At 35.2% G+C, this 14,329-nt stretch overlaps 1 protein-coding gene across 1 annotated transcript in view; it reads left to right on the plus strand.

The window, feature by feature from the left end:
- Positions 1 to 495: 495 nt before the first annotated feature.
- The window catches only part of LOC106085642 (uncharacterized), a 41,470-nt gene continuing 27,636 nt past the window's right edge, over positions 496 to 14,329 (plus strand). The window contains exon 1 of the mRNA XM_013249965.2: positions 496 to 626. The gene's annotated coding sequence lies outside the window, so the exon portion shown is untranslated. The remainder of the gene's footprint in view (positions 627 to 14,329) is intronic.

Raw genomic sequence — 14,329 nt, forward strand, 5'->3', positions numbered from 1 at the left:
GAACTCAAAGGGCATCAACCATTTCAAAAATGGGTTCTTCCTAATTACTACAACCCGTTATATGTTTACAATTTCGATCTGGTTTAGATTAGTGTTTAGCTCTTTTGATTTAGAAAAGCACACGGGAACCATTTTGTATTTTGGCGCCAAGCCTCTTTCTCCTTATCGATTGTCATTTGTTTCATTTTTTACTTTTCCATCTAAACAGTGTTGCCAACTTATTGCTGACACCAAACCAATGTTAATAAATTTTTTTCAATGCAAATTTTATTTATTTTTGTCATATCTTCATACGTACAACATTACGATTAATAAAAACAATTCGTTTCATAGTTTTGCATCCGTTTCTATATTATTTGCTTGCAAAATACTTAAGATTTTTATTCACCACGTTTTGATTCCACTTCATGCCTCATCTGTCAGTCAACTTAACCATCCCCCTTATATTTGCTCATTCTCATCTGTTACAAAATAAAAAAAGTGTCAAGTGTCAACCACGCCGTTTGTTAAGTGTGCTAAAGGAAATTTGTATTTTTCCTTTAAAAAAAGTACAAATTCTTTAAAAGAATCAATGATTTATATAAAATAACATATTCCGAACATTTTTCCACTAAAATTACTTGCAGGTATGTATTAGATACCAAAGAATTCAATGAACATTTTTGTATATCTGCTTTGACTGGCTTTCATGTGTGTGTGTGTTTGTTTTTATGTATATCACTAAGGCACGTTTTGTGCTGCTTGTGTGCAAAATTATTGTATTTCAATTTCATTGTTTCCCATTTTACTTAGCCTGGCAGACATTTTGTTTTGCCACTCGTTTAATCCGTACCCGAGCTGTGATCGGCGGATGTACAGTTGTGATTTAAATTTTATTTTAATACAAATGTCTTATCAAAAGAAAATTCCGACGGACGGCGTTTATTAAATTAAAAGTTGATATGAGAATAGAGTTAGTATATCAAATAAAACTAAAATATTAAAAGGCCATTACGCAGGCCGACCTTACAACACGCCTTTGGTCGGCTTTACAGAAACAATTTTACGACCAAAATTTTTTAAAAAATTACCTAAAAGCGCTATTACACGGCATGTAAATGTCTTATGACATGCCACTTTTTGTATTCACATGTTATTGAAAATGTTTGTCAAAATTGTCAATTTACATACGATTCTTTCGTATGACATAACTTCAAAATTTAAGCAAAAGCTGATTTGTTTATACGCAAAAATTGTTAAAGTTGTGAAAAAGCTAGTTAAATCATAAATTTGTAAAAACAATTTAATTTGGGGTTGATTTTATTCGACTAACAACAAAAACAGCTGATTTCTTTATGTTTTTGTCAGAAGGAATAGAGCACACTCTAATCCAAAAAATACCTGTGCTATTTTGAAAAGTGATTTTCATATGTTAGTTTCGTTTGTATTACACGACGTGTACAAGTAAACATATGATAAATTTGACATGCCATAAGACAACTACATGCCGTGTAAAAGAGCCTTCAAGGGGTCGATTGTACCAGGAGATTAAACAATGAAAATAAATTAATACAAATTTGGAAATTTTTCTCAGTTTCATTCAATACGAGTGTTAAGAGCGTTCAGATACTAAGTACATTGTAAGAATATATGCAATTTAATAGAGAAATGGAAATTTCTATAACAGATTTGGCTGTTGGCAACTCAACTGAATTTAGGTTGCAATCCATTATCGACCCATAAATCTCTATCCACCCGACCAAATTTTAAATAATTAAATATCGATTTAAAAACGTGAGTACTATAACACCGTATCTGTAAATTGAGCAGCAATTATCGAGCCTTGCCCGCAAAAAAGTAGAATTTTTTTTATTGAAATAATTTTCATAATTTCTGATTGGCTTTTGAACATATTACGTCTACTAAAGCATATTTATGAAACTGAAAAATATGTTTTTTAACAATTGATGTAAGGATTGATATTCTGTTCTGCCGTCGGAATAGTCGCAGAATTTTTTAATTTTTTAACAAGCGTAATTGGACTGCAATGACGCTAGCTTTCAAACATCAATGTTGATTTTTTTCCTTTTCGGCTTTGCTTTTGTGGGATTTTTGAGCAGAATTGCATTTTTCGCAACGCGACGCTGATAAACCAAGCTCAACTTAATGGTTTCAAGGGTTGTCAATTTTTTTTTCACTTTCTTCAACAAAAGCAGAGTACAACTTTTTCTTTTTTCTCCAACATTTTTTTTTCATATGGAGTTTGACAACATTCCGAGTGAACAGCTGAAGAGAATATCCTGGTAAACGGGGTTCTATGTTGTTTACATCGTTTTTCGCTCTCAGGCGCAGTATGCACCTCTGCCGAAATTTTCGTTACTATAAAGCGTTGTGCTTTGTTTTTGAGTGTCGTGGTGGAAAATGCAACTCTGCAAATAAATCCCACAAAAGCAACGCGCAAGAGTGAAACAATTTTTAACTTTGACACCTTAAAACACTACATTATGTACGGCAACACAGAATGGCCCAAGATTTCAGTCGTCAAAGTTGAAAAGTCTTTATCTTTTGGGAGTTGCTTTTTTGTATTTGGTTTGGCCTTAAGAAATGCATTGACATATCCTAAACGAAATTTTCGTTGCGGGTACCGTTACCGAAAATTTCGCTTACAGGTACGCAGCTCAAATGAAATTTTCTTTGCGTAACAGAATGACATAGTAGGCATTGGTGACTTTTTTTGCAACCACGTATGAAAAATGTATGTTTTAATAATTATGTACATGCATCACGAAATAAAATTAGTTGCAAATAAAAAGGTAAATTGCAGCACATATGTACTTTATGCCAAAAATTATTAAAATTCTGTCAAAATTATAAACCGATGTTTGTCGCCATCTTGTATTCTACATAACTATTTTTCAGTAGCGACATAAAAGGCCTAAAAAGAATGTGCGGGTTGAGGAGTGTCACGTTAAAAGTGCAGCAAATTAAAAAAAAGCAACTCGCAAAATAATCAAGTTAAACCTTTTTTGACTTTGACGACTAAAAACACCACTTCACGTGATGCAACACAGAATGATGCTTTCAAGTTTTCTGCGTTGCTTCTGTGGAGTTTGTGTGCAGAGTTGCATTTTTCCCACTCGACGCTCAATAACCTCATTCTGTTTTGGCCTTTATGAGGTCATACAATTCAAGACATATTCATTTCCAGGTAGTGCCGTTGCCGAACAACAAAATCGGTGATTAGTGCAACTCTGATTTTGTGTATGTTTCTGGTTCGCGCCATTTTTCGTTGTTTGTGTGTGTATAGTTCTTAACTATAATACACACACACAACCAAAACACGTTAACAGATAGTGCATTTCGCAAAAAAAATTTTACACAGCTTTTTACGGGGCACTACCTGGTAATTATGTCATGATACAATTTACTTGGAGAGCTCATTTAATTCGATATCCTCATGGGTGGTTTAACTTGCCAGTCTTGCGGTTTCGCTAGCTTATGGATAAATAACCCCAAAATAATCAAATATCAACAAAACAAACAAAAGAGGTCATTTTAATTTTAAATAAATGTCTCTCGGAGTTCGTAAATGTGTTTTTTTAAATCCTAAGCAATTTTTGGGTTCCAGAACGTATAACCGGTGAATAACTATGTTGCGTTCTTACTCTTTTAGTTTTGTCATTCAGATTGAATGATGGCACAATATGTTTTAATAAACGGCGATAGCAATCTTGCCAAAATTTTGCACAATGCTTTATTTTATGACTACCACAATATCTGAGAAGTTAGGTCGAAATCGGTTTAGATTTAGATAAAGCTCCCGGTTTAGATTTAGATAATGCTCCCATATATATGTTCGTCCGATTTTGAGAAATATTGCAATAAAGTGTTTATTTGTTAATTAATTCTCTCGTAATTTGGCAGGTGGGATTTTCTTATAATTTACGACATTACTGGTGAATTTCATAGAAATTAGTTCAGATTTAGATATAACTGCCATATATGCATATCGCCCGATTTTCAATTCTAAATCCACTGCAAGCGCATTTATTGACCAATCTTGTCAACATTGTGTACAATGCTTTCCTTGACAACTACCACAATATCTACGAAGTTTGCTCCAAATCGGTTCAGATTATGATGTAGCTCCCATATATATGTTTGTCCGATTTTGAGAAATAATGCAATAAAGTGCTCATTTGTAAACCGATTCTCTTGAAATTTTGCAGGAAGGATTGTACTCCAGGGTAGGTGTAGGGTATAAAACAGTCGGCACCGCCCGGCTTTTGCCCTTCCTTACTGATTTGGTTTCTTTTTGAGTTTTATAGAGTAAGTGATAGAGAATTAAAGTTCATTACTCATATGTGCAATAAAATGAGATGTTCTACTTGGGTTTTAACATTCGGGAAAAACACTAGTTGGAAGTCGGCTAGGATATATAAACGATTTTAAATTTTAATTCAAATACAAAAAATGGGGAAAATATAAGCGGGAATGTGGAAATTTAGTAAAGAAAATGCTGTATTGGCTTTACAATAGCGGGGTGGAGTTTGATATAAATATGCGCCAATTTTGCACTTAAAACTTTCTCTTAATACCTCCCCTTTATGAAAATACAAAGAAATGATTATACCTTGGGGGCAAACGTGTACTAAAACTTGTAAGAAAAAAAGAAGTATCTTAATTAGAAAAGTTTGCAAATTTTTGATAAAAAGTCGAAAAGTCGACTTTTCGTCCCAACTGGGATCCCTAGTGCAAATATAAATGGAATGATTATATAGGTTTATTTTATAAATAATACACAACTAAGTACCTACAATGCTTTATGTGCATCAATATTTCCGACATTTTATACTCGAAATTGCCGAGGTTTGTATCCATTAAGATTTCTATCAAAATAAAAATTATTTATTCCTTATACTATTTTCGGAAACGGCGCCGGAGACGAGCCATAAAGTAAAGAAATGATGTCAATGCCTTTTCTTATATTCCACCTGCTTGTAAACATTCTACTTTTAAAGACTTTGGTTTGCAACAACTTTTTCAAAACGATGTTATTGACATTAGTAAAACAAAAGGCAATCACGTTTGAAAATTTGACTTGGATAATTTTATCATCCGGACAGTGTCTACGCTACATTATATGCGTATGAAACTAAAAGACTTTGTTGAGGAATGAAATACATATAGTTATCAATTGTACCGTTAAAGCCGCTATTACACGGCATGAAGATGTCTTACGACATGCCACTTTTTGTTTACATACGATCCATCATTTTTGCCATACTGGTGTGATGTTATTTTCTTATGACATAACCTAAAAATTTGAGCAAAAGCTGATTTTTTATGCGTAAAAATTGTTAAAGTTTTGAAAAAGCTGGTTAAATCATAAATTTGTGAAAACAATTTAATTTTGGGTCGATTTTATTCGACTGACAACAAAAACAGCTGATTTCTTTATGTTTTTGTCAGAAGAAATAGAGCACGCTCCAATTGAAAAATTTTGAAAATAGATTTTCATATGTTAGTTTCGTTGGTATGACACGACATGTACAACTCAACATGTTCTAAATTTGACAGGTCATAAGACAAATACATGCCGTGTAATAGAGCCTTAGGATACTCTCCTTTTGTAAAATTCATTAGTTTTTAATAAAAAAAAACCTTAGATGCTTTAATGCAATAAATTTATGCTCATATTTACAAAACATAATGTAGCGTAAAGTTCGAGGATAGCATGTCTGCCTAGACGCTGAACGCCTAGGTTCGAATCCTGGCGAGACCATCAGAAAAAAATTTCTGCGCCGGTTTTCCCCTCCTAATGCTGGCAACATTTGTGAGGTACTATGCCGTGTAAAACTTCTCTCCAAAGAGATGTCGCACTGCGGCACGCCATTGGGAATCGGCTACAAAAAGGAGGCCCCTTATCATTGAGCTTAAAACTTGAATCGGACTGCACTCATTGATATGTGAGAAGTTTGCCCCCGTTCCTTGGTGGAATGTTCATGGGCAAAATTTGAATTTGCAATGTAGCGTAAACTAGGCTTATTTGACAAATTTCCTTTATAGAACTGTCAAATAAACCTACTATAAAGTTGTATTAAGTTTTATGAATTACCGTCAATACCAACCGATGTTAATGTTTTATCCCTCGAAGAAAAAAAATCGAAAAAGTTTCAATTATTTACTTTTTTTGGTCAGCTAAACATTTTTTTAAAGAATAAATTATTTTACAATAATTTGGTTTATTGAGTTGATAACTGCTTTAATTGAATTATTCAGCTTGTCATCAGAATTCACTTAATATGGTTGCGGAAAGCAATTAGCCGGCATTTTTGGATTTTTTTTGAAACTTTGACAGTACTCTTCATTGAGGATGTCAACTTGCTCTTTGTTTACATTTGTAAATTTATTTAAATTTCAGTTCCGTAAAAATGTTGGTGGCCTGTTTGTGTACCACAGTCGCATTGTAGACGACACCGACTGATTAACGGAATTTAATGACACACTTTTTCACTCTAAACATTGTGGATATAAATTCTATCGCTAAGTTCTCTCTTATGATTACTTACTTTACTTTAATTGGCTATGATAGAACATTGGTTTCACTAGCTAAACGTAGAATGGCGTTCCAAGTTTCGTGGTGTCTCCCACCACTTGATTTTTTCATCGGGCTTTTGGTCTTCCCGGTTTGCGTGTAACACCGTGTTTGCCTTCAAAAGACTTCTTTGCTGGAGCTTCTTCATCCATTCTGACAACATGACCTAGCCAACGCAGCCGTTGTATTAAAACTCATCGTCGTCATACAGCTCATATTTCCATTTAAAATTCAGAAATTCCATTTCCATTTGAAATTCAAAATATTTCAATTGAAATTCAGAAATTCCATTTGAAATTCAGAAATTCCATTTAAATTTCAGAAATTCCATTTAAATTTCAGAAATTCCATTTGAAATTCAGAATATTTCGAATGAAATTCAGAATATCTCAATTGAAATTCAGACTACATATAAAGCAAATACCAGAGCATCCACTTGAGAGTTGTATTTATTTGTAAAAATTTTGTCAGTTTGAATTGAATGTATAATCATTGAGTGGGGTAAAATGAAGCTAAAGGAAAACTGCGCTATTTGCGTCTATAAAATGCAAGAGGAGTTGTACAAAAGATTAAACCATGTTGTAATTTGTTCCGTGCTAAATGTATGGAGAATATCGAGCAGACATGTCCGTTGTACAGAGGGCCCATTGAAGGTAAGTCAATTCATAAATAATGTATTATTATTATACCGTCTACCATATTTTCTCTACCACATGTTCTATTGGATCAGGAAGCTGAAGAAATACTTACGTGGATCGAAGCTGAACCCACCATTAACTTAAAATCCATTAAGTAAAAAATAATGGCTTATTTAAAAAAAAATCTAGCTATTTCCACCATTTCCAATAGAATCCATGGGAAAGTGATCAGCATCGAGCGGGTCCATCACCAACCGGAGTCTATGAGTTCCCTGACAAACGAACAAAAGAGGTCTGAATTTGTGCAAAACTTAACGAATTTATTCGTGAGGGGATGCAAGTGGTCAAATTTCAACTTGTTCTGCAGAAGGAACTACAGGTGGTTCCGTAGGGGTACCAGAGCTGTACAGACCATATCCAATAGAAACCATGAGAAAGTGATCAGGATCAAGCGGGTCCACCACCAACCGAAGTCTATGAATTCCCTGATAAACAAATAATATAAATCTGAATTTGTGCAAAAACTTAACGAATTTATTCGTGAGGGGAAGTAAGTGGTCTATCTATGTAAACGAAACAAATAAAATGGATAGACGGTGTGGGGCTTTTAAAGGAGCTGATGCAAAGGAGTGGATCCAGTTAGTTTTCTCAAAGTGGGTGGACATGGAACCAAGTGGCCTATGTGGACGAAACAAATTCCAACCTGTTCTGCGTACCCGTAGCGGTGCCAGAGCTGTACAGACTCTACCAACATCAAGAGGACCAAATATCCACCTTATTGGAGCAATATGGATGTGTGGCGTCATAAAAATGGATAGACGGCGTAGGCCTTTTAAAGGAGCTGATGCAAAGGAGTGGATCCAGTTAGTTTTCTCAAAGTGGGTGTACATGGAAATAAGTGGTCTATGTGGACGAAACAAATTTCAACCTTTTCAGCGTACCCGTAGGGGTACCAGAGCTGTACAGACTCTACCAACATCAAGAGAACCAAATATCAACCTTACTGTGGCGTCATAAAAATGGATAGACGGCGTGGGGCTTTCAAAAGAGCTGATGCAAAGTTAGCGTTCTCAAAGTGGGTGGACATGGGGAACCAGTTGTCAGAACTTGTTTTAGTTGTTGACAACGTTCCATGCCACAAAAGATTGGAAGAAATACTTTCACAGTCTCCTGCATCTCTTTTAAGATTGGTTTTATATTCGCCGCAAATGAACCCAATTGAAACAATATGGAGTAAAACTAAAAGCTGTATCAAATGTAACATGCCTAATCCAATAGTGGTACCTTCTAATATTGGACAGCAGCAACTGTAATATTTAGAGTCAGTCATAGACGAAGCTCTATTAACTATAAGTGTTGGACACTGCAGTCGCGCCATGCAACATTCTTAAACATTCCAAGAAGAATCCTCATCCCTGCAATATATACCTGTTGGACGTTAGTCATTTTCTTTTTTCATTTCTTGCAAAAATTTACTGTTCATATTTTTTTATTATTGTTGGTATATTTTTTTTTAATTTATTATTGTTGGTATATTTTTTTTTAATTTATTATTGTTAATTGTTTTTCTTTTTCCTCATTTTTTTGTTTTATGGAATTACATGTATTCTTAGAAAATAAAAATAAATACATATGTAGACCACATGATCAAAAAACTTCTTAATTATTTCATACTTCATAGTTTTTAAGATATGATATTGTTCTGTATTTCAATTGAAATATTCTGAATTTCAAATAAAATATAATGAATTTCATATGAAATATTCTGAACTTCAAATGGAATTTCTGAATTTCAAATGGAATTTCAATTGAAATATTCTGAATTTCAAATGAAACATTCTGAATTTCAAATGGAATTTCTGAATTTCAATTGGAATTTTTTAATTTCATATGGAATTTCTGAATTTCAATTGGAATTTTCTGAATTACTCTTGAAAATGGAGTAGTGTTACTCTGAATATTAAAACCCAAATAGAACATCACATTTTATTGCACAGATGAGTAACGAACTTTTATTCTCTATCACTTCCTCTATAAAACCCCAAAAGAAACACAAAACTATCCGATTATATGTATCCAGCATTATAAAAGTAAATTTTTCAAAAAAGAGACCGCCTTCGCCATCTATTATAAATTATTCTATCAATTCTAAGTTCCATCCAGACTTCGTTAAATTCGGTGCTTAAATCTCTATTTGTGAAATGTACACTTGAATGGGAGCTACTATAAAATATTGTTCGATTCTTCCATGGGTTGGAATATACTTTACCATGCCAAATTTTAGACAAATTAGAACAAAAACGCAGGTTTCAGAGCAAAAATATCGAAAATTGTGGGTACCTTAGTATGGGATCTACACCTAAAGTTGCACCCATATAAACCATATTCACATTTTATAGGCTTAAAATGTTTAATCTGGAGATCGACCTTTATCAGATTCACTTAGACGTTTTCGTCCATTGTGATACCACAGGAACAGAAGAAGGAAGATGCCTTCTAGTTCCTTCCGTTGAACCATCCAGATCGCTTCAAAAAGCCCATTAACTTGCGAATGTTCACATCCGCTAAATCAGACAGGTTCTCAAAGAAATGAGAACCTAAAGTGAAACTGCTTCTGACTGCTAGTACGGGACACACACACAGAATGTTTTCTATAGTCTCTTCTTGTTCGATGTCCTCACAGCTTCTGCAAAAGTCGTTGCTGGCAACCTTCAGTCTGTCGGCATGTTTTCCGATTAGACAGTCCCCTGTCATGACGGACGCTATGAAGACGTCTGTTCTAGCCAATGACAGCAAATCAGTAGACCTCTTCAAGCCTAGATTAGGCCACATAGTTTTGAAACAGCCCCCGCTTTGTGACCATCTGTCATTTGTTGTCCTTCGGGCGTGGTCCTGGAAACTTAGCTTACAGGTCGCTAGAGGCATACCCACAGATTCCAGTATCCCTGGAATGTGTAGGGTGGTTCTTAGTCTCGCAATCTCGTCCGCTTTACAATTCCCTAGATATCTCTGTGGCCCGGCACCCAAAACAGAAGAATTTTAAACGGTTCAGCCATCTCGTTCAGAGAGATCTGCGACAGTCGAGGGCAGTTTTTATGTTCAGAAATACGTTCTCCAGGGATTTAATGGCTGCCTGTCTGTCTGAGAAGACATTTATGCCAGTCGTCGTTATGACATTATATCTTAGCCATTCCCTCACTTCCTTAATTACAAGGATCTCCGCTTGATACACACTGCAGTGGTCAGGTAACCTTTTCCAAACCCACCTGGTCGTTTATTTTAGAACCATTCGTATAGAAGTCTATGTAACTCCTGTTACCAGGGATATCGTTGTACCAATCGGTTCTATCAGTGGTACAGTACTTTTTATCAAAACGCGGCTCAGGTAGGGTGTAATCCACACCGTCTGGAACATCGGATATTGTATTAAGGATAACATAGTATCCGTAGCCGCTAAATGACCAATGAGAAAGCTCCCTTAACTTAACGGCAGTGGTCGCTGCAATTTGTCTAGCCACAATGTCCAGAGGCTTAATATGTAGCATTAATCGTAGCCAAGTAACTGCTAGGTCAATTTCAAAAAAATTTAAAAGTTATTGTATCAACTTCATTTGAAATGCTGTAATTTAAATTTTTGCATATCGCCTATGTACTTGGGTCGAATTCAAGGTTAAGCACAATGTAAGACCACCTTGACAAATAATTTCACAGGGTCGAAGAATTGTAAGATGTACCTGTTATATGTGCATCGTGGATATAATCATCGAAAAGTATAGGAACCATTTGGTATCGGAATATGTGTGTTAGTTTATGTTTGTCGCTAGAGGACAAAATAAAAATTTGAAAATGTTCTTAATTTTAAATACTGTGCTGCACGCTAAATCGAGAAATGGAATTAACTAGCAAACTCTTTCACACGATAGTAATGATTACAAGTTTTTAAGATCTTTTGTCGTTTAATTGTTGAGCTTTAGCTTGTTTTCTCATTTGTTTAAATTATGTTTCAAAACCGCCGTCTTCTACTAATACACACCAGATGCTGTTATACATTTCAATAGTAGTGGTAAAAGTATGTGTGGTTTTAGTGGTGAACAAAGATATGAAAACCCCAATACACCTTTTAACCATATGAGTCACCTCAGTACAAAGAATACATATATTGGCAACAAAAAAAATAATGCATATCCGTGGGTTTGTCTCGTTTTTAACTCGAAGAAACAAAGCAGAGTAAACTGTTCAGTTTTCGGAATTGTTGCGAAAAACTAACAACTAACTAACGACTTTTCACACGAACAACTGTCAAAACGCCCTATAAAATATAGTGACGAAGATAATGTGAACGCATTCCGTACAAGTGGTACTGATTTCTATGCACAATGTCTATGTTGTCTTTGTTTTGTGTTGTTGTTTGAGTTCTGACAAAGAAAAGAGTCCGTCGGATTTCGCGACGGCACAGCATTTTCGCTGTGAATGAAGTCAGTACCCAGTGAGCAATTTTTGCCGAGCCCTCTGAAGTCAGAGTTTTTTCCGAAGTTTTCTGACGTTTTATAAGGAAAATTGCCGATTTGTCAAAATTTTTCCTCAAAAATTTATCCGATTTTTGGCAAGATTTCTTTCGATCATTTTTGCACATTTTATTGTGGTTATGACCGAAAATCTGCAAATATTCTGCACATACTCGAAAGGGAATTTATTGTTTTGTCGTATTTTTGAGCATTAGCCTAGAGTTTTTTCAGAATCTCCGCACATTCTCGGAGTATACTCATAGTATACTAGTCTTTACTGCGAAATCCTACGGGCTCTATATTGTTCAAAAAGCTCAATACTACTGCGAAATGTTTTCGCATTATTCTAATTCCATAGTGCGTTTGGACAGTTGCTAAAGGCTCTATTACACGGTATGTAAGTGTCAAGACATTTCAGATTCAGCTTATGTAGAGTTGCACATGTAATTTTTTGGTTTTGTGCCCTATTCCTTCTGACAAAAACAAAGATATCAGTCAAATCAAAGCAACCCCAACCAACAATTTTTACCCATAAAAAATCAGATTTATCGGTGTGAAAGCAAAAATGATCAATCGAATATGCGACACCTCTTTGGGGAGAAGTTTTTACATGCCATAGAACCTTCCAAATATTGCTAGCAATAGGAGGGCATAACCAACCCTAAACAAATACTCTGATGTTCACACAACGATTCGAACTCAGGCTTTTGTCATAGGCGGATATGCTGACCTCTGCGCTACCTCAGGGCTCTCAAACGATGCGGATCGCGCCATCCTTAGAGAAGGCGTCAATCTCTTACTTTCCAAGATCGTCTATAAAAATATTAACATTCGACTTGAGCTTATACTGCAGAATATTCTGTTCAGCAGAATATTCTGTTCAGCTTACAGAATAGTTGCGAGAAACTTATTACAAAATATAATTATTTATTTATTCTTTTTTGTGTATAGTTGACCTTTTTGTTTTATTTTATACTTAACTGGTTGATTTGGCTCGAGATCATGAAAACAATAATAAAAGTAATGTAAAAGCATTTTAAGTTCGGCCGGGTCGAACCTTGAGAACCCACCACCATGGATTCTGATAAAAAATTATACAACAAAATAAATTTGAAATTTATTCTACATACCAAACTTCTGTCAAACCAGCAAAAATTAAAGCTTCTAGGAACCGAATAAGGATGATTCGGAGACCGTTTTATATGGGAGCTATATCAGGTTATGGAACGATTTGGAGCGTATTTGGCACAGTTTTTGGAAGTCGTAACAGAACACCGCATGGAAAATTCAGCAAAATCGGATAAAAATTGCAGCTTGTAAGGGCTCAAGAAGTCAAATCGGGAGATGGGTTTATATGGGAGCTATATCAGGTTAAAAACGGATTTGGATCTTACTTGGCACAATTGTTGGAAGTCATAACATAACACTACATGCAAAATTTCAGCTAAATCTGATAAAAATTGCGGCTCAAGAAGTAGAATCGGGAGATCGGTTTATATGGGAGCTATGTCTAAATCAGAATTGCCCATTTGCAACCCCCAACGACCTACATCGATAATGAGTATCTGTGCAAAATTTCGAGGGGCTAGCTTTACGCGTTCGACCTCTATCATGGTTTCGACAGACGGACGGACATGGCTAGATCGACTCTAGAGGATCAAGAATATATATACTTTATGGGATCTTAGACGAATATTTCGACGAATATTTCATTACAGTCGGTTGTACGTACCAGATTGACCCGATGGAATCCTTCATAGGCAAGGACTGCCGCCTCGGTGCCACGACGACGACAGTCGAGGGCGGTTTTTGAATTCAGAAATTTAATAGCTCTCTGAGTAGATATGTATGCCAATCTTCGTAATGACATTATATATCCTAGCCATTCCACCGCTTATTTAATTGTAAGGATCTTCGCTTGATACACTCTACAGTGGTCGGGTAAACTTCTCGATATGACCAGTCCTAGTTCTTCAGAGTGCAACCCAAAGCCCAGTTAGTCTAGTTAACAGACAAATTCTTTTAAAAATAACAGCTGTTTTCTATGTTAGTTCTCTGTTTGATCAAGGCTTTTACTATTGGAGAAATAACTTCCTCCAGCTTCTAAGTTATTAAACTCTCAAATTTTGTTCTTTCCGCTTTCTTCTCCTGGTAAATATTTCCAAAAAAAATATCTTTATAGATCTAAACACTCTAAGAAATTTTTACTGGAATTCGTTCGCTTACTCTAGCGAGAAGTAAGTGCTACTATGGGTGGGTAAAAGCGAGTTTTCAATCTTTGGTACACTGTCAAATAAGCATTCTATTGTAGTTTGTAGTTGCATTGTCATGTACACCAGCCACACGATTGAAAGATTTTTGTTAATGTGAAAATTAAAAACTAATAACGGCCTTATTCACAAACAAATTAATGAAGCCTTAAAATAGAATTATTTGACAGTTCTATAAAGGAAATCTGTCAAATAACCCTATTTCAAATTTACAATACGTTTTTTACAAATCATTAAAAGCTCTGCGATACGCCTTTCGGATTCGGCTATAAAAAGGAGGTCCCTTATCATTGAGCTTAAAATTGAATCGGACAGCACTCATTGATTTCTGAGAAGTTT

This window comes from Stomoxys calcitrans, chromosome 5 (assembly GCF_963082655.1).
Source record: "Stomoxys calcitrans chromosome 5, idStoCalc2.1, whole genome shotgun sequence".
Classification (NCBI taxonomy): Eukaryota; Metazoa; Arthropoda; class Insecta; order Diptera; family Muscidae; genus Stomoxys; species Stomoxys calcitrans.